This window comes from Agelaius phoeniceus, chromosome 21 (genome assembly GCF_051311805.1).
Source record: "Agelaius phoeniceus isolate bAgePho1 chromosome 21, bAgePho1.hap1, whole genome shotgun sequence".
Lineage (NCBI taxonomy): Eukaryota > Metazoa > Chordata > Aves > Passeriformes > Icteridae > Agelaius > Agelaius phoeniceus.
This window is the reverse complement of record NC_135285.1, coordinates 4,061,213-4,079,572: the sequence shown is the minus strand read 5'-3', so window position 1 is coordinate 4,079,572 and position 18,360 is coordinate 4,061,213. Positions and strand designations below refer to the sequence as shown.

Genomic DNA, 18,360 nt, shown 5'->3' with positions numbered 1-18,360 from the left:
GGATTCTCCCTCTCTGCTCTGCTCTGGTGGGAGCTCTGGGGCTGCAGAGCTGCCCCAGCCCTGGGCCAGCACAGGAAGGAGCTGGAGCTGCTGGAGAGATCCAGAGGAGGCACCAGAGCTGCTCCAAGGGCTGGAGCCCCTCTGCTCTGGAGCCAGGCTCTGGGGAGAACTTAGAGCCCCTTCCTGTACCTAAAGAGGCTCCAGGAGAGCTGGAGAGGGACTGGGGACAAGGGATGGAGGGACAGGACACAGGGAATGGCTCCCAGTGCCAGAGGGCAGGGACAGATGGGATATTGGGAAGGAATTATTTGCTGTGAGGGCACTGAGGCCCTGGCTCAGGGTGCCTAGAGAAGCTGTGGCTGCTCCTGGATCCCTGGAAGTGTCCAAGGCCAGGCTGGATGAGGGTCTGGGCAAACCTGGGATAGTGGGAGTGTCCCTGCCTAGGTCAAGGGGTGGAACAAGGTGATCTTTAAGGTCCCTTCCAACCCAAACCCTTCTGGGATCCTATGAACTGGTGGTCCAGCAATGCCCTCACTGATGTTCCTCAGCCTCCCCTGAGTCCTGGTGCCATTGGGGGCTGTGGCTGAGCCCTGTCCCCAGTGCCCCCAGGCTACTGTGAGCATGGAGAGGTGCTGCTGGCACCTCAGACCTGGTGTGAGCTCTGCCTGGGAAGAGAAACATCATCTCCTGGGACTGGGGGAGCAGAATTAATCACTGCTCACTAATAGGATTTGTGGGCTTTTTAAGGAAACTAAAATAAGCTATTTCTCATCGCTGTTCCTCTCTGGAAGTTGCTTATTCATGGGAAAAAAAAAAAACAAAAAACCAAAAAAACAAAAAACAAAACCAAAACAACAAAAACAAACCAAACTGAATCAACAATGCTTTTTGGATAGCAAATGATTAGTGGGACAAAGCCAGTTTTGGGGAAACTGAGGACAGCAGTGCACCAGCTCAGCATCTACCATCAGTTCTAGGTCTCTCTCAAGGGCACTTGCTGCCCCACAGCTTGGGCATTCCTGCCTGGCTCCCTGAAACCCAAAATGCCTCCAGGCACACAAACTGATTACTGTCGCCAGCCCCCAGGGAGTGCGTGTGAGGATCTGCTATCTCGATTGTTCCCTGGGAAAGAAACAAAGCCAGCCTTGTACCCGAGCTCCCCGAGGACTTGGGGAGATGTGTGGCTCAGTCGTGATTGCATTTCTCTGTCTGCCAGGCAATATTAAAAACATCTCACAAACCCTTCTGGAGCACGGGCTGCCGCACCGCTGAGCTCCGGGAGCCCAGCTCTGAGCATCACTGCTGGAGTTGGTTCTTTATTTTCCTTTGGCTCCAGCACCATCTGGTCCTGGCCCTGAGGCTGGCTGACACTGGGAGTCACCATTTCCCAAGGGAATCACTTCCTGGAGTGTGGGGTGTCACTGACTCGGGGTCACCAAAGGTGGAATTTGCAGGCAACCCCCACAAGGGAAGAGATGAGAATCTTGAGTCCATGTTTCAGAAGGCTGAGTTATTATTTTATGATATCTATTATATTAAAAGAAAATGATATACTAGAACTCTACTAAAGAAAGAGAAAGGAGACATCAGAAGGCTAGAAAAGAATGAATAATAAAATCTTGTGGCTGACCAGAGTCCTGACACAGCTGGATTGGGATTGGTCATTCAGTAAAAACAATTCACATGAAACCATAGATGCACCTGTTGGGAAGCAACCTCCAGACCACAATCCAAGCAATCAGATAATTACTGTTTACATTTCTTCTCTGAGGCTTCTCAGGAGAAAAATCCTGGTCAAGGGATTTGTCAGAAAATATCATGGTGACACATTAACCCCTTGTCCTTGGCTTGACACAGCCAGACTGGGATTGGCCATTAATTAAAAACAATTCACATGAAACCAATCAAAGATGAACCTGTTGATAAGCAACCTCCAGACCACAATCCAAGCAATCAGATAATTATTGTTTACATTTTGTTTCTGAGGCCTCTTATTTTCTCAGGAGAAAAATCCTGGCAAAAGTCTTTTTCAGAAAATATCATGGTGACACTGGAGCTCGGTGCTAAAGCTGGTCAGGAGGAGATGGGGCTGTCCCGTGGCAAAGCTCCAGGCTTCAATGCTTCCAAACCCTTGGGATGTGCATGGATATATTTTGTATTTTCCTTTCAGAATGGGGCTGTGTTGGTCTGCCTGCAGCACAAAGGTTGTGGTTTGCAGTTTACTGGGATTCTTTTTTCTGCTGTCTTTCTGATCAGAAGTGACAAAAGCCTCCCAGTGGCACACCACAACCTTCCCACTGAAATGCAAACACACTGGGAAGGTTTTGGCTTGAGCTAAGCATGCCCTTCTGATGGAAACCCATTAGCTGCTGCTTTTTCTTTCCTCCCTCCTCTCTTCCTTTGCTAGAATAAAGTGGCTTGCATCATTTTTTCCCTTGTTTCAGCCAACAAACATGTTTGTTTCTCCTTAATTACCTGGGTGTCAATGGGGTGCTTCATCACTGTCTTTCCTCAGCTGGTTCCTTTTTGTTTCAATATGCAGTAGATAATCAGAAGCCTCAATTGCAAATCCTGCAAAACCCTCCAGATCTGAAGCTGTAAAATAACCCAAAAATGACCTTGAGATGACTTTCCATGTCCGTGGAAATGAAAATTAACTGGACTCATTTGACTGGCCTGAGGGGAAGAAGGTATTTAAAAAAAATAAATAAATAAACCTGACAAATGAGCCAGGGAAGTTTCGAGTGTCTCAGGTGAACAAGAACATTAGAATATGTATTAGTTATAAATGCTCTAGCGCAGGGTGCCTGAAATTGTTAGAGGGAAATAATCTGTGTGAGGAATGCATGTGAGATGTGCTGAGGAATGTGACCCCGGGAGCTGGGAGGGAGCAGGAGCTGGGTGGGCTGGGAGCTGCCTGGAGCTGGGGTGAGTTGGCTCCTGCTCAGCTCTGCTGGCTGGATGAAGATTCATTTCTGTGCTGCTGGCCGCCCTGCCCGAGCTCAGCCCTCGCTTCTGCTGTGTTTTGCACAAACTGAGAGCTGCAGGGTCTGAGCAGAGCACAGGGAGGTGTCCTGTGGGTGGCTGTGCTCTGGTGAGCCACAAAATGGCTCATGCAAGCTCCTGGGATGGACCTCATGGAGACCATGGAACCAGAGAATGGCTTGGCTTGGGAGGAACCTTAAGGATCATCCCACTCCAACCCCCTGTCACCCTCTAGGTCACACCTCAGACCACGTCCCCTGAGCTGCCACAGCTGTGCCTCACCTGTGAGGCACAGGGACAAACCAGCTGGTGAACATGGCATGGGAGGAGACTGGAAGATGTGCACAGGGCTGATCCTTTTGGGATTTCCCGGGCTCTGTGCCTTTTTCCCAGGGTGTCTGTGCTGAGGTCCTTGGGGTTGCCTGTTGGAGGCTTGTCCCAGTCTGAAGAGTCCCCCTTGTGCTGCAGCAGGAAGGGGCTGTGCTCTGTGGGGTCTGGGAAGGTCCAGCCTATTTTTTGGTCTCTCTCTCGTGTTTGCTGATGGTCTCTCTTGTCATCTGTGAGCTTGGGTAGTAGAATTATCTTGACAAAAGAGAGAGAGGGATTTAGAGCTCTGTAATCCACGCTTGTCCATCCTAATTATTTCCCTTATCAGCCTTCAGGAGAGTAACTTTACAGTGGTAATTAGTCTCTGCAATCCCACCCTATCATAATAATTAACACAGGGCTAGAATGGGAGGGGAGAATCTGTTTTGGGCTGAAAAGGTCCTTCTGGGGCGAGAGTGGCACAGATTCCTTAAGCAGCCCGGAGAGGACAGCAGTGGGGATGGCACCGTGTGCTGAGGACCCGTGGGATGGTGACAACAAGTGGCAAGGAATGTGTGCCAGAACTGTGTTTGTACAATGTGAGTTTGGATGTTTTATTGAAGGAAGGGCTTGGCAGGAGCTGTGGTGTTGGAGCAACGAGCATCTGTGGTTTGTGTGGGCTTCACCTGGAGCTGTGAGCATCCAGCCCTGCGGAAAATGAGCCCATTCATCATCTCCAGTGCCTGAGACACAGCACAAAAAGGGCAGTTTGACCTAATACTGCCCTATAGGAGCTGCAATTACTGCAGTATAATTCATTTCAAATAGATCCAGATATTTCCTTCCCTTAATATCCAGGGTGAAAAAAAGAGCCAGCAGGCAGGATTTGTGAGCCAAGCAGGGGCCAGATCGATTGCCATCACAGGCAGGGGATGAGCTGGGGATCTTGTGGAGGTGAAGGGCAGGCTTGGAACAAGCAGAGCTCTGGTGTGCACCTCTGGAGACACAATGCTTTTAATTTCTGGGCTTTAAATGTGGATCTTAACCCTGAGTGCAGGTAGCAGTACAGTGTGTGATGTGATGGCCATAGAGGCGAATAGATGGCCAGTGTTGGCCATAGTGGTGAAACTCTTGCAGGAAAAGTTGATCCTCAGCTTTTTCCAAGTCGAGTTCAGTTAATAAAACTCACATCTTTGGGGTAGCATGTTCATTTTGGTCATGGCCTTTTCCAGAAGTGTAGGGGCACAGAGTTTGTGGTGATTGGGTGGGGCTGGCCCAGCCCCATCCCCAATTGGGCACAGCTGTGAGCAGCAGGTGAGCAGCACTGGCAGCAAGGAGCCATGGAGTGCCCAGGTGTGCTGAGCAACCACCAAAGGGAGCAGAGGGCACACAGGTGCAGTGCATTAACAAGAGGGGATAAAAGGCTGGGCTGAAGGACAAGGAGGGCAGTTCTTGCAGCCTTCTGAAGTGATGTGACTGTATGGGCATATGCTTGAAGCTTTCTGATGAGGTAAGGTGTTACTGTGCATGGGTTGAAGCTCTCTGAAATTGTGTGGTGATAATCTGTGCATTGTGGCCATCTCAACTGTGACATGTGCTGTGGCACAGAAGGAGGCCCACAGAAGAAATTTATAAAAGAGGATAAAGTGGAAACTCCCCCATTCTGATCAATTCTGCTGCATGTTTCTGGAGCAGGATGCACAGAAACTGTGGAGTCACTTTGGACACTCAGTGCTGCCTCAACAGGAAGATCTGGTTGTGTGTGTTGAATTTGGTGTTTCTTTGAAACTGTTTAAGACTCAGTTCAGTGTTGTTATGTATTTCTTGGAATGCAGCCATTTACCAGCAAGGTGGATTTGGGAGCAGGACATGGTTTGAATGCTGCCCCCATGCTGGCTTGAAGGCAGCTGTAGGTGCTGAGCCCCCATCTCTGAGGATCTTGCAAGTAAATGTACACAAAGGGATGGGTGGAACTGACATGTTTTTTCAAGCTGTCCCTTTAATTTTCAGACATCTATCTAACCTGGGAAAAATACATCTTGGTTTTTATTGCAAGCCCCAGGGGCCCATGCTAACAGGTTGTTTTAGAGCTGCCAGTAATACCTTCCAGAAAGTGTCTGTGCAATTGTCTGGAGGCTGGATCCTGTCACCACCTTCTCAGGATCTCTGTCCTCACTGGCTTTTTCCATCCCTACCCCCAGTCTGTTCCCTTGTGCTGAAGCTCCAAGGGAGACCTGACTCTGCCAGCTCAGCCAGTCCAGGTTCCCCACCAGGCATGGCCAGGAGAGCCTCAGTCCTGGGTTTTCAGTTGGGGTTGTGAACAGGGTGTGAGGAGTTTTCCTCCCCTCCCTGTGGAAGGTGTGTGTGTTTCCCTTGGCTTCCTCCAAGGTGAATTTGATCCCCCCTGTGCCAGGCAGGTGTCAGGCTCTGATGGATGGGCAGAGACACTGAGGAGCTGGGTAAGGACCCCCTTGGACATGGCCCTTGGCTCCCTGCCCTGCTCCTGTGCTGGGGACACGGCCCCTCTGCCACCTGCATTGCCCTTCCATCATCATCATCATCTTAAACTGCAGAGACAGCTCCATTCAATAATTCATAACCTCACAGAGTCTTGGTAATGGTTAAAGGAGGGGGATAAAAAACACCCTGTGGGTTGTCCTCAATCCAGGCTGAAGGTGGAGGGGCACAAGTGGTCGAGGCTGTTGAGTTTTTTGATGGGTACAAACCTTTCCCTGCGGATCTTCAGCATGGTAGGGCTGTGGGGAAGGAAAAGCTCTCTGAAGGTGGGGAAGGCCTTGTAAGAAACCTGTGCAAGGGCCAGAGAGAAAGCTCCAGCTAAGATTTTACTTTTTTGTTTGGTTTGGAGTGTGTCTAAATGATTCTCTTGCTCAAGTCTGGCTTTCAAAGGGGATTTGATCATTCAGAAACCAGGATGTATCTGAAAGCCAACAAAACTGGCTCTTAAGGAATTTTGCAATGAGTTTTGAACTGTTTTCTTGTCCTCCATGTAACTCATGAAATGACTGTGTAAGTTAATTCTGCTTCCTTTGGCTCTAAGGTGAGGTGTGGGTTTATCTCCTATCCCTACTCGGGCTCATTCTCACTCTTGCACAGACTGTTCTGGAATCCAAGTAGAGAGTGCTGTGCAGTTTGATTGTTTAGAAGTCACTGGAGTATCTCATGTTCACTATTTTAACAATTGGAGAGAGGCTTTTATTTTCTCTAGAATCATAAACACAATCTTCAGTGTGTTTTTTGGAAACAATAAAGCTAAACTCTAATAACCACACATTTTCCTTGCTTTATGTGCACACATCCTTGGGGAACAGGGCCTCAAGGACTCTGCTTTTAGTGGGGTTTTAACTTGCTCAGGTTGGAAAGTGCTGGAGAGCTGGATTATGAATTTGCTTTGGTACCTTAAGAATTTTTTTTTGCCTTTAAAATTGCTCAAGGTGAGCAAAAAAAGCACCTCTGGAAGAAAAAGCCAGTGACATAACATGAAGACATTAGCACCACCATATGAAAATCAGGCTTCATTTAAATGTCATATCTTGCAAACTCCTCTGTACAGGACTAATTAGCTCTCTTCCATCTCTTTCCCATCCTGTGAATAATATTGTTTTCTTTTAGACAAGATCAGAGGCTCTCAGAGGCAATTTATAAAGGAGGATGCTCTGCTACAGACAGAAAACCACAGCAGGCAGATGAAGGGACACAGTTCCTAAAGTATTTAGCCACCTAATGGCTTTTTATTTTTTTGAGTGCAGAAGTAGGTTAGGGCCTGAGCTCCATCTGTGGTAGTGATTTTTTGATGGAGAATTCACTTAATAAGGTAGTTTTCATCCAGAAGTGTTGAGAAATCCAAAATGCCATGAGATGTTCCAGTTTTGAAGATTTTTTTTTTTTTGGGGGGGGGAGGTAAGGGGAGAAAATCACATCTGCCCAGTGTGACAGGGGTGGGCATTGCACAGCATCTCTAGGCTGCACTTGCAGAATCACAGAATTACAGAATGCTTTGTTTTGGAAAGGACATTAAAGCTCATCCCATCCCACCCCTGCCATGGCAGGGACACCTCCCACTGTCCCAGGTGCTCCCAGCCCTGTCCAGCCTGGCCTTGGGCACTGCCAGGGATCCAGGGGCAGCCCCAGCTGCTCTGGGCACCTGTGCCAGGGCCTCACACCCTCAACAACAAAGAATTCCTAATATTTAGTCTAAATCTAAATTTTTGGCTGAATCCTTGTGAGCCTCACATGCTGGGAGCAGGAACCCCAGTGTGTGGGACATCAGGGGGGACAATCACATCTTGTGATTCAGCACCAAAAGGCTGAAGGAGGGTGGACCTGTACAGGCAGTGCACAAATGACCTTGTGGGGTGGAAAGAGGAGAGGATGGAAGATGCTGCTGCTTGCAGGAAGAGGGCAATGTATAAATGCAGGCAAGTGCCTCTCTTTTTGGGCAGGGAGAGCTCTGATCCAGCAAAGATGGACAGGCTGTGTGCTCTGCTCACTGTCCCAGGCAGCAGGAGTTAATTACCAGGGCTCTGTCACAGCAGGGACATTTGCCACCTCCGTCTTTTCAAGCTAACACGGAGTTTCCACGTCCCAAGCCCTTTGATGCTTGTCTGAGAGCATCAGGGCTCTCTGCTTTCCAAAAGGAGCTCTCCGTGGAAGAGTGATAAATGTGCTTAATTTTTGCAGAGCGTGTAGCCTGGTTTTATCCCAGGATCCGTCTCTGGAGGTTTTATTAGCTGATGGTGTCTGTAGGAAAAAGTCAAAGCGACCAGACAGGAACAGCCGTGGAATTGATGTCGGAAGCAGTGTTTTGGAGATAATGCTTCTCGTTCCTGCCACGCTATGTGCTGAGTTTGGGCAGTGCATTCCCAGTCCTGCTGGAGTTTTACAGCTGCTGCCTGGCAAAAATGCCCCTGGCTGGCCTTGCACGGGGCAGGGTGTGAGCAGGGATGGGTGCCCTGCTCTGCAGCGTGGGGACAGGTGACAAACATCCTCGTTTCTGTGTGTGGTTCTGATGAACCTGGCACAGAGGGGGTTCAGCCAGGTGTGCCCAGGCTCCAGGTGACAGGAGGAGCTCAGGAGGGTGGGTGCAGGGAGATGATCACCCTTCCTTTGAGTCTGGCAGGGAAACAATTTGCAAACATGTGTTGATGCGTTCCTGGAGGAAGCCAGGCACTAAATCATCACCTTGCATCCTGCATGCAGATTCGTCCAGGGAACCTATTTAATTAGGGGATAAATTTAGAAATCAATTATTTGCAGAAACAGTTTCTTTCCCTCTAATGAGGCTGCAGGATTCATCCCCCTCTGCCGCTTTCCCATGACCTTTGTGCATGCAGATCAAGGGGAAAAGTGCTCTGTGTCTCTTTTGTCTCAGTGTGGGTGTCCCTTTTTGGGCAGCTCCTGTGCAGCTTTCACTGAGGCTCTTGTTAGGACATCAAATGAGACCATGCTGCTGTTGGATCTAATGGTGGGAGAAGCAGATAATGACATGGATCAGCCTTTCCTGCTGGGGAAGCTGCAGGAAAAAGGCTGGAATGGGGTGGCAGGGTGGTGTCTGTGTGTGGTGTCTGCTTCAGGCTTTGGTCTCTGCCACTTTGTTGCTTCCAATCTCTGACAAATTGCTCAGCTTCTCTTATGCCTTACCCGCTTTTAAATGGGGAAAAATTGTTTTGCTCCCAGGCTCTGAGAAGGCTTAATAAATTTGGTTGCTTTTATTATTTTGGGTTTTAATGTCTCCTCATCTTATGATGCCACTTTCTGAGCCCTGCAGTGACTTTGCTGTGCTCTTACATCAGCAGCTTTGAGCCCAGTTCACTGCAGTGGGAGTCAGGCCAGAGAGAAGTGAGAATTTTCCCAGCTCATCTCAGCAAACCTTTTTGCTTCTGGCAGCCTGGGGGCTTGCAGCCTGCAAGGGCAGCCCTTGGTGATTTGTCCTGCTCAGTGGGGTCTGGCACCCTGGGATGGCATCTTTAGGAGCAGCACTCTGCTCTCCCTTAGCCCTTGCTGGGCGGCTTTCCTGCAGAACTCTGGTGGTGCTTGGCCAGTGGGAGGATGTCACAGGGTCCTGGGACACTCTGGGCCATTCCTGTCACAGTGTGTCCTGGGCTGGGACATTGGGCCATTCCTGTCTGTGTGTCCTGGGACACTCTGGGCCTTTCCTGTCACAGTGTCCTGGGTCACTCTGGGCCTTTCCTGTCACAGTGTCCTGGGACACTCTGGGCCTTTCCTGTCACAGTGTCCTGGGACACTCTGGGCCATTCCTGTCACAGTGTCCTGGGTCACTCTGGGCCATTCCTGTCACAGTGTGTCCTGGGCTGGGACATTGGCCATTCCTGTCTGTGTGTCCTGGGCTGGGACATTGGGCCATTCCTGTCCGTGTGTCCTGGGACACTCTGGGCCATTCCTGTCCGTGTGTCCTGGGACACTCTGGGCCATTCCTGTCCGTGTGTCCTGGGCTGGGTCGCTCTGGGCCATTCCTGTCCGTGTGTCCTGGGCTGGAACACTCTGGGCCTTTCCTGTCACAGTGTCCTGGGACACTCTGGGCCATTCCTGTCACAGTGTCCTGGGCTGGGACACTCTGGGCCTTTCCTGTCACAGTGTCCTGGGACACTCTGGGCCTTTCCTGTCAGTGTCCTGGGTCACTCTGGACCTTTCCTGTCCGTGTGTCCTGGGTTGGGACACTCTGGGCCATTCCTGTCACAGTGTCCTGGGACACTCTGGGCCATTCCTGTCACAGTGTCCTGGGACACTCTGGGCCATTCCTGTCCGTGTGTCCTGGGACACTCTGGGCCTTTCCTGTCACAGTGTCCTGGGACACTCTGGGCCATTCCTGTCACAGTGTCCTGGGCTGGGTCACTCTGGGCCATTCCTGGGAACCTTGCTGGGGTGGATAAACGTGCAAGGTTGCTCCTGGGTTAAGGTGTCACAGTCTTAGAGAGAAACGAATTTTCTGTGAGGCTTCAAGAACTCATTTGTGTAGGTAAGGGCTGGATTTGGGGTTTGTTGAGCAGCCCAGACAAACCTGGGTGCTTGAGTGGTACCTTGGATGGCTGGCAGGCTCTAGGGGCTTTTCAGAGACCACTCAAAAGCCTATCCTGGAGAAGAGGTAAGGTTCTTAATCCTTTGGCAACCACTGTGGATGTCTGCCTTGACAGCAGAGAAAGGACCCTGTGAGTGAAGGAGCCCCCTTCACAATCCAGGTGGAGGGAGGGGCAGCAGCAACTGGTAAATGATAATTTTGCCTTTTTGGGCAAGGGCATACCCAGAATTTTCAGGCTGTTTGGCTTTGGATGCACCCACCTGGTGCTCCAGGTGACGCAGAGGCAGAAGATCCCAAGCAATGCACTGGCTGCTTTTTCTTCTCTCCTGAAAATACCCAACCAGCTCCTTCTCCTTGGAAAAGAGCATCCATCTCTCAGCAGGTGGAACTGTCTTGGTGTTTGTAGAAGGACACCAGACCTCCTCTCTTCTGTTTTCTCCTCCTCCTCTGTCTGTTCCACCTCCCCTTTGGGAGGGCAGGTCCGTGGAGGAGCCATTGTTGAAAAATTACTTCACAGTCTGAGCAGAGCCCTGAGCTATCAAACTGCCTTATGATTTTAAGAGGTCTGCTTCCCAAAGAGAGGTTTAAAAATGCAGAGGACTTATAAAGCTCTTGGCTGGCTCTAATGGAGCTTGGAGAAGTGCTCACCCCTCGAGGCTGGTGCTTGCTCCTCGGCAGCTGTAAAGCAAATGCACCTCCCTGCTTTGTCCTGGAGCCTGCCTGGCTTTGCCACACTCTTCAAATCACCTGAATATGTCATGTTGCCCTTCTGCTCCTGTCACAGCTTGCAGGGAAGACAAGGATGTTCCCTCTCTGTCCCTTTGTGACAGGTCTGCTCTGCCCTGATGCCCACCCTGCTGTACTGGGCTGCCCTTGCCCTGCTCCCAGCTCCTGCAGAAACTCACAGACAAAGGGAAAATTGCCTTTGCTGCTGTTACCTGCACATAGGAGCTGCTTTCCATATGCTTTCCCCTGGCACAAGACTTATCTGGTGCCATCCTGACACTGCTCCTCTGCCATGGTGTCTGTGCTTGATGCTGTCCTGGGAAAAGGCATTCCCAGTGCCCAGGGAAGGGAAGCAGCAGCAATCCAGGCAGGTGGGGCTGACTGGGCTCCTTCCCTCTCCTTCTGTGGAGAACAACCCATCTGGCCCTGTTTCCATCTGCCAGCATTTCCTCTGTGTGGTGTTTGTGAGGGCCCCCGGGTCCCCATGGCACCAAGTGCCACATCCAGGGAAGGTGACTCCATCACCTCCCTGGGCAGATGATGCCAGTGCCACCACAGAGGAGCTGTGGCTGAGCACCTCTGGTGTCTCCTCTCTCTGAGAAAGCCTCACCCAGGAGTGCTCTCCCCTCTGGTGGTGTTCACAGGGGTCTGGGGATGAGGATCTGACTCCATGTTTCAGAAGGCTGATTTATTATTTATGATATATATTATATTAAAACTATACTAAAAGAATAGAAGAAAGGATTTCATCAGAAGGCCAGCTAAGAATAGAAAAAGAAGGAATGATAACAAAGGTTTGTGTCTCGAACAGAGAGTCCGAGCCAGCTGACTGTGATTGGCCATTAATGAGAAACAACCACATGAGCCCAATCCCAGATGCACCTGTTGCATTCCACAGCAGCAGATAACCATTGGTTACATTTTGTTCCTGAGGCCTCTCAGCTTCTCAGGAGGAAAAATCCCAAGGAAAGGATTTTTCATAAGAGATGTCTGTGACGCTCCCCCTTGCTCTGCCATACCTGGTGCTTCTCATTCCAACAGAGAGGTCTCATCCATGTGCCAGCAATTCCTTCAGGATCAGATCCCAGCACTGTCTGCCTTTGGCTCCCACCACTGGCCAGGGGGAGCCTCTGCTGACAGGTGAAGATGGAATTGAATGGAAGGGAATTGAAAGTCAAAGAGCCCGGTAATAATTTCAGAGTGCCTGAGGCACCTCACGGAAGCCCTGGCATTATAAATAAGGGTAATGTGCTGGAGCCTGAATTGCAATCAGAGCAGCTGCAGGAGCACACAGTGTGCTGAGCTTCTCTGGGGTTTGTGGAATCAGACTGAGATCTGTGGGCAGCACAGGCAAATCAATATCTGCTCCCTGATGTGTCCAGGGACCCTAAAGCCAGGATTAGAAAGGCCAAAGGGATGTGGGGATGGTGCAGGAGGCTCCAGAGCCAGGACCAAGAGAGCTGAGTTGGAGCAGCCCAACCCTCTGGTTGTCTGCAGTGTTTGCAGAGGCTGGGGCTGACTCTGTCCTCCCTGCTCACCCTGGCTCATCTCCTGGATGATGCAGGCTGCAAGCTCTCCATCCAAACCAAGGAGATTTTCTGTTTTTTGGGTTCCTGTTGAGCTTGGGATCTCCCCTCACTGCTAGTTGCATTGCTCTGGTGGTCATGACCCCTTTGGTGGCAGCTCAGTTCCTCCCACATCTCTGTGGTTTTGAGGTGACTGATCCCAGGAGCATGCCTGAACCTGGCTGCTTGTTCTTGTCCTTCCAGCAGAGCCTGGAAACAGCCAAACCCCCTTTACTGCAAATCCCATTTGGCCAAAACAGCCAAACCCCCTTTATTGCAAATCCCATTTGGCCTAAACAGCCAAACCCCCTTTATTGCAAATCTCATTTTGCCTAAATAGCCAAACCCCCTTTATTGCAAGTCCCATTTGGCCTATCCAAGGTCAGGCATGTGATGCTGTTGGCAGTGAGATGCAGAGTGCTCCAGCCTGCACTTGGTGCCATCAGGACCCCCTTGGACCACCCTGACCAGGCTGTGTCTGTCCCTCCTCCATCCAGCATCATGCCTTGGATTTTGAACTGCTGGGATCACGACTGGACTCGATGATTTCAGAGAGATTTTCTAACTCAAACCATTCCCTGATTCTGTGTCCATGCAGACCTGAGCAGCACCAGAGCCACCCCTGAAATGCCCTGCAGGTGCAACACTGTGTTCTCACAGATGGGGGCTTTGAAAGGACATGATCAGAGCTAGGTTGTCATCTTTTTTTTTTCCCTCTTTCTTAAATTTCTGAGCTTCTCTATTACTTTTTATGATCTGCAGCTGTGCTTGTGTGCTGCCCCAGGGAGCTCTGTGAGGGGAGAGCAGGGGAGGAGGTGTGCAAGGGAAGGAGCAGGAGCGGAGGGGAAGGGAGGAAAAAAACCTGAGCTAACGATTCGGATAAAAAACTCCACCACATTGCACCAAAAGACCCAAACTCTTAGAACTCTTAGGGCCTGTTTGACTGCAGAATAGCCCCCCTGGGAGCATGGGGGAAGCCCCATTTCTAGAGTAATTTTGGAGCCAGTCTGCAGTGAGTGTGATAATCTATTCCACAGGGAGCAATCCTGCGCTGGCAAGGGCACTGGGGAGAGCTCTCTGTTTATGACTTTCTGCATAAATTTGCTTTATTAGCATAAGTGGTAGCTAGCACCGAAGAATCTCTAAACTAACACTTTATCTGAGGTTGGTGCCTCTGGAGAACGTTAACTCAAGAGAGCCCCTGGAGTAACAGCAGATGGAAAAAGGGGTGGCAGGCAGGATGAGGGGTGTGGAAGAAGGGGGCACAAGCTGGAATTGTGTCTCTCTACAAGGAAATACAATCACTAACCAGCTCTCCAGCTTTTCCTCTGCCAGGTTAGGATGCTGAGTTGTGCAGGTGGCATGAGGAAGCCTGGCTGCAGGGTGCAGCTCCTGCTGGGATGGAGCAGGTGGGGAGGAAAAAGGCTTTAGGAGCCTGGATCTGTGCACTGGAAATTACTCACTGGCTCCTCACCCGTGTCCCCAAGCAGGTGGTACTGACAGGAAAAGTGCCCAGCAGGTCTGAGCAGTGCTGGGGAGCCAGGAGGAAGCACCAGGAGGGTTTCGTTATCTGGGGGTGGGGAACCTTGTGGGGATGAACTGCTCTAAGCAAAAGGGCTTATTTTAATAATGGCCTTCAAGAACGAAATAAAAATACAATAATCATGGTAGATTAGCAAGAACAAGCCAATTAAATAGAACACAGGCTTTGCAAAACACCATGACAGATAAGGCAGGGCTGCAAACTCCCCAGAAGTGGTGGATGTTGAGGCATTGCATAAGGCTGGGGGGAGCTGGTGGAGGTTTCAAGCCTGCCAGGCTGCCCTGGAGAAGGCAGAGGTGAAAAGGCTGTCCCTGGCTTCAGTGAAAGGGGGAGAGGAGGGAGGAGATATGGGTAGGGTGGCCAGGAGCCTGAAGGCATGGAGTAACAATCCTGCAACTTTAATATCGGCTGTTTCATTTTGTATTCATCACGTCAGCATAATCTGCTTTTATGGGAATCCTCTTGGTTCCCAACCAAATGCATTTAGGCCCCTTTGCTTTTAAGTTTGATTGTAATACAAGTTGAAGATTTCAATGAAATGTTTATAAGAAAGGGTTGTAGCAACAGCAAAGGGAAAAAAGGGGGATTAGAGAGTTGGTTGGAAGGGATCTTGCTGTGGTCACTGCTGTCCCCTGCCTTGTCCTGATGTGTGACCTGCTGATGGGCACAAGCCCAGGTCAGGGGCTGAGCCCTGGGGAGAGTTTTGTTTGCAATGCTTGTTTGATTTCCAAGGAAAATGTTAAAAACTGTAGAAGTTGTGCAAGGCGCAGAGCTTGAGGAAGAGCAGAAAAGGCAGAAATGCTCTGTGTGCCTTTTTCTGACTTTCAGGCCATCCTCAGGTGGTGTCAAAACCTGGTGGGGGCTGCCCTGGGCTCAGCTGAGCTGTGTGGTGGGAGCTGATGGCAATTGTGAGGGTTTGGGGAGGCACCTGGGTGTAGGAATGTGCTCTCCGTTGAGAGCGTGACAAAACTAATTTTTGTCTCTTTAAAAGGAAAGAAGCCTGGAAGTTTCTCTCTTGGATTAAGTGAAAGACACTTCATAGAACCTGGGGGACTTCACCTTAAACTTGAGGATAGCTAATTGGACAGAAGCCAAAAAGTCTGGCTTGTAGAAAAAGAAGTGAACAAAGAAACTAACTGGTTTTGTACAGTGTTTTACTAGAAACGAACATGTGGCATTTGGCTTGGTTGTTTTGTTTGTTATTTTGCCTTTTATTAAACCTTTTTGTTTCCAACACTGCAACAGAAGCCATTTTGCTGGTGTTTATGCCTCCAAGGGTAGCTGAGCTATCTCAGGCCTCCGAGAGCTGGTTAGACCTGGCTGGAGGGGGCAAATACAACACCTGGGGGAGGCTGGGAGGGGAGAGATATCTGCTGGTGTTGGGGAGAAGAGATTCCTCAGACCCTCTGAGGATGGAGGTGGTGCTGGCCTGGCTCTTTGAGCAGGGGAAAGGGAGAGCTCTGGCTGCCTGCTGTGGGGAAGGAGGATCCTCCTTGTTTCTTCATTGTCTCCTCTCTGCTGAGCACAGTGAGCAGGTAGGACAGGGCATGGCAGATGTTTGATGATGTGTTTGGCTGTTTCACTTGGTGCTTTACCCACAAAGGGCTGTTTGAACCCCATCTGATAGCTCCCCAGCCGCTGGATACTGAGATTTTTAACAGCTACAGACCACAAGTGCTTTTCCATTGCTGCACATTTAAAACCTTAACTGTATCTCATTCAGTTCTGGTGCAGGAATGCCCTTAATTTGTTCCAAAAGCTTTTGAAAGCTCTGATAACAGGCAATCTTGCTGCAGACTATTACATTCTGTCTGATGGAAGGGTTTTCACTGCTGTAACTACAGCAGATAGTGGAGTGACAATGTGTGTCCAGTGAAACACAGGCAGAGTAATATTAGTGTCAGGTATATGAGGCCAAAAAACTTCCTTGTGTTTGGGGATTGAGGGATTCTGCAGCTACAGGGCTTGAAAAGCTCTTTTATTAATTATTTTTATTGTGAGTGGTGAATCTGATTGAAGGCTCATGGTGCCCTGGGGGTACTGGAGCAATAACCAGGTGCCCTGAAATGAAAGTTTAAGCACCCAAGTGTTTATAAGTGTGGGGGAATGGGTACCAGGGCTTGGCAAGTCCGTGTTTGTCACAAATTTCCTGGCTGCTGGCTTTGCTTAAAATGGTGAAATGAATGTTAAATTGAAGTTTCTACTTTTGGAAGAGACCTTTTGAAAATGAAACAGGCTTATCTTCAGTCTAGGCTAAAATCCAAAAAATTGCCTATATTTCAGAACTCCTGAGAAATGTTCTCTGTGATCCTTTTAAACATCCCATGCAAAAATGTGTGTGTAAGGGAAAAAAAAACTTGGAGAAAGCTTGACCCTGGAGGATTTTTCCCTGCTTCCCTAATGTGATGTAGCCTTTGGAGCTGCAGCAGTGGGGTCCTGGTGGCATCCACGTGGTGTGGGTGATATAACCTCCCTGCTGAGCTCTTTAGGAGAGGTCTGCTGCAGGATATGTGTGTGCTGAGTGGGTAATGCTGTAAATCATCCCCTCCTGGGGGTGACTGTCCCTCTGGATAGAATTAAGATTATGGCTTTGCATAACAGAGCCTTTCCCTTGATGCTTCCCTGCTCTCCCATGGCCTGTTTGCCTCTGAGGATGATCTTGGATTTCTGCTGCAAAGCTGAGTGAGTGCTTTTGCTCCTAAAAGTAGCATTTGTTTTGATTTTAATTAGACAAGGAGATGCTTTTCAGCACAGACCTTTGAAGTATTGCTGGGAAGATGACTGCAATTAAGCAGCCTTGATATTTCTCTCATTTTATTCTTATTTTTACTGCTGTAAGAAACCTTCTGCTCGTGCCTTGTTTGGAGGGGAGATACAGGATTCCTTCCATGAGGTTCCCAGGTCTAGGAGGAGCTGCAGGGCTGCTGTGATTTACAGTTTCTAGAGTACAAGCAACACCCTCTTGGTGCTGATTTGCTGCAGCAAAGAGCTTTTTATGTCAGAGGAGAGAAGGGTCGTGAGCAGGATGGCAGGGATGTGACAGGGAGCTGCTCCTGCATCCCCTCCCAAGCACAAATCTGATCTCCTGATGGATCCAGGTGTGGTCAGGAGCTGTTTGGTTTTTCTCTGAGTGCTCAGAGGTGCACAGGGGTTGGGGATAAGGAAGGTGCAGTGCTGGGGGGGGCAGAGGCAATGAGCAAACCCCTCTGGTGACATTGAGGTGACACAGAGGTGGCTCCAGTGTCACCAGTGAGGTGCTGAGCCAGGGATCTGGCAGTGATGGGGTGGCTCTGGCCCTGCCCAAGGACCTGTGGTGTGGTGGGGTCTTCTCCATCAGAGCTTGCTTGGCTCTCTTTTGGCCCATGTTGAGAAGCCAGGAGCTTGCTCCTGGAAAATATATTGATTTCAGGGGTGAGAAAAACTGTTCCTGAAGGATTGAGAGGTTTTTTTGTTGGGCTGGGTTTGTAGAAGTGCAAGTGCCTGCTCTTGCAGCCTTAGTGGCTGCTCACCTCCCAGATGTCTTGTGGAAGCATCATGGCCTGCAGGGTGTGGGTGGCTCCTCAGGACAGCCTCAGCTGGGCTTGTTCCTTCCTTCCTCTCCTCTGGGAGCTGGAACTGCAGGTGCCTTTGCCAAGCTGGGCTCAGGGTAGTGAAATGCAAAATGCCAGCAGCATTTCCTGGCTGCTTTGCCCTGAGGGGAACAAGCACTGTCCTCCCCACTGACCCTCTGCAGCCGAGGAGGAGGAGGAGGAGGCCCTTGCCTCTGTTCTTGTACCTGAGCTCGTGTTCCTGACTGTTGTGGGGCAGACACACCTGCAGACAGTGGGTCAAGGGGTGGCAGACCTGGTCTCTCCCCAAATAGGAGGGAATTGAATTTGGGTCTTCCTCAAAGCTGCTGAAGCTGTGGCCTCAGTGACTAAGACCTGTCTGTCTTCCCATTGCTTATACTGGAAATGGAAAAACAAACACAAAAAAGACGTGGTGGAAGGAGAAATATTTTGGTTCATTTTCTACTAGTATTTTGTTGTCGTTGTTGTTGTTTTTGATTCAGCTGCCAAACTGCCAAACCCATTCTCTGTGGGGAGCTGTGCTGGGCAGCTGTGGAGCTGTCCCAGTGCTCCTGGCCCACTCAGGAGCTGCAGCTGAGGCTGGGAGCTGCTGCCTCCACGGGGTCTGAGGGT

At 49.9% G+C, this 18,360-nt stretch overlaps 1 protein-coding gene across 1 annotated transcript in view; it reads left to right on the top strand.

Annotated features, from left to right (window-relative positions):
• ASTN2 (astrotactin 2) overlaps window positions 1-18,360 on the top strand; it is a 354,581-nt gene that overhangs the window by 38,154 nt on the left and 298,067 nt on the right. The window lies entirely within an intron of this gene.